Genomic DNA, 2,595 nt, shown 5'->3' with positions numbered 1-2,595 from the left:
AGAATCTGCGATAATGTTATTTAAAACGAATTTCTGATAGCTTTCTATTCTTTATGTAATTTTTTTTTCTGCACAACAGAAGGACAGAATTCGCCTGAGGTGTCCTGATAGTCAGCGCACAAGGTTCAATCTCTATTGCCTGTTTCTCTCATGTTCAATAACTTCGAAAATGTAATTACCCTGCCGGCATTGTTAGGCCAAATTCAAATTCTTTGTAGCAGCTAAAACCTGCTAGGATTTCCAACTACGTTATCAAGGTTTTCCTTTGACCGTAGGTTTTATTACACAGCCTGGCAGTAGATTTCAATCTAACTTGTTTGCAAGCATTCAAGAATAAAAACAAATCAATTTTATATTTCATTCCGTATTCTGCGAATTAGGTTAAATGAAGGCTTTAGCCCGAACTTTCCTAGTAGTACGGCAGTCGCATTGCCTATGCATAGCCAGAAGTCAATTAGGTGATACTCTGAATCCAGATCAGCGTATGCGCTGGAAGAAAAAGCAGCTATCAAACTCTCCGAACCGTAATTTTCGCTCTGCAAGCACAAAGATAGAAAACAAAAAAGCAATAAAATGGAAGACTTCACATGAAAAAGAAAGAACAGGTCTGTGGACAGGGAGCTTTTCTGTTCGCCAGTGCCAAAAAATACAAAAATGCATGTAAAGAAAGCAGGTCTCACTGAGACTCGAACTCGGATCGCTGGATTCAAAGTGCAGAGTGCTGACCATTACACTATGAGACCGACTCTTTCCGACGCCGGGAATCGAACCCGGGCCGCCTGGGTGAGAGCCAGGTATCCTAGCCACTAGACCACGCCGGAGACACTCGACGCTGCAGCTGCGGAACGTTTTCCCAAGACGCGGAGGCACGCTCGGCGGCGTGGAAACGACGGGGAGGCGGCGTACAGCAGCTCAGCTGCAGAGCGACGATCAAGCGCGCCTGTTTACTGCATGTCAAAGGGCTGCTCTAATGAGAATTATTGGCACCTTAAGTCTTTCCGCATGACTACAGGTGGCTGTATCCAGACTGGTATCCATGTGAGACACTAGAAAATGCTAAATATATGCTGGAAACCAATTAAAGGCGCAGAAATAATTTCAACGGCCTTTTCCCAACAGAAAACAACTTGGAATAAGAGGTCACGAACTGGAAAAAAAAATTACCCAATGACTGTGCATCTAGTGCCACTATTGAGCAATCGAACCAGCCCAGTCTAAGAGCCATATTATTCAGGAATTTCGCCCGTAAGTGCAAACACAGTATACAAAGCAACTATAAGAATATATCCGGGACAATTTTCGGGAAAGTTCTCAAAGCTTCGGGATAAAAATGAACAAGAGTTCGTGATCGCTTAGCCTTGTAAGCGGTTAAAAGTCTCAGTTTCTTTTTTTTTATTCTAGCATGGCTATAACTAACGAGAGGTATTGCGAAAGTTCATACTGCACAGGACATTGCTAAAGAGCCGTCAATAGAAGCAAACGCTGATATTCTCCGCGCTTGTCCTTGCATATTAACTAAAGAACAAAAAGCAATTGGCATCACGAACATTGTTCTTTTTCGGTGAGCCGGTTAGTCATTCTCAGGCGCTTTTGTTCATGTATTCGCCGTTACCTGGAAGTGTAGAGCCAACAGTGTATCACAGCAAGCTAAAGTAGCTTAAAAGCTATGCTGCTAAGTTAAAAGATGGCACAGCAACGTATTGTTCATATCCTTTACGCCAATCTACTTCAGTGTTCTGGAACAAAAGCTAGTGAAAAAATGTGCCCTTCTTGCACGGGAGGTCTAAATGATGTGAAATTTGCCAGCTGCCGACATCCACTGGACAAAAATACCGGAAATATATGAAGCCCATCTTTTAACAAAATGGCTCTTTCGAGAGAGCTCTGTCGAGTTAGCCACCATATGTCTTTCGTCATACTTCGCGTAATATGGCCTCACTAAAAACTGCATGACTTCGCACTTGAAGAAAGAACATGATCCAGGTCTCTTTTCTTCTGACATATACTGCTAGCATACTGTGAAACACCCTTGAGTGTAATTTTATCTAGCAGGCTGTAAACAGTCGGTCCGTTTGTCGGGAAGGGTTGTCGATTCCTTCACTCTGTCCATTCCTCAGACAGGGGAAGGGAAGATGCCTGGTAGTCTATCATAGTGCACCTTTTTGTCATATCACTGCAATTGCTCTAGAGTGTCTCATACGAGTGCCGCATTTATCGTTCTGGTCTCACACCTAGCTGTGAAGGCCCGCCCTGTTTCACTCTTTTGTCATCCACCGAATATTATTTCATGTTTAGTCGCTGCTGATATAAGTAATGAAGCTTGACAGAATGAAAATCTTTAAGAATACTCACGCTTTCGCTGTTGAAACAACAAGCAGCATGAATAAGACTTCATTCGGCCAATCTATGACCACACTCTCTTTATTTTTTGGTAACCAAAGCTCTAAGGCGACGTGGTTTTCCAATCACGAAAATTTCGAAAAAATCTACTCTGAAAAAAACCCGTATTTTGTATATATAAGGCGTTTTCAGTTATATCCGGAAATCACAGCAAAGGCTTTGAAAAATATTTTCGTGACCGCAGGTAACAAAAAA

At 42.4% G+C, this 2,595-nt stretch overlaps 1 non-coding gene across 1 annotated transcript; it reads right to left on the bottom strand.

The window, feature by feature from the left end:
- Window positions 1-749: 749 nt before the first annotated feature.
- TRNAE-CUC (transfer RNA glutamic acid (anticodon CUC)) lies at window positions 750-821 on the bottom strand. Its single transcript has one exon. It is a non-coding gene; the product is annotated as a tRNA-Glu (tRNA).
- Between the last annotated feature and the right edge of the window lie 1,774 nt (window positions 822-2,595).

The sequence above is a fragment of the Amblyomma americanum genome, chromosome 2 (genome assembly GCF_052857255.1).
Source record: "Amblyomma americanum isolate KBUSLIRL-KWMA chromosome 2, ASM5285725v1, whole genome shotgun sequence".
Lineage (NCBI taxonomy): Eukaryota > Metazoa > Arthropoda > Arachnida > Ixodida > Ixodidae > Amblyomma > Amblyomma americanum.
This window is presented reverse-complemented; position numbering and strand designations above follow the sequence as displayed.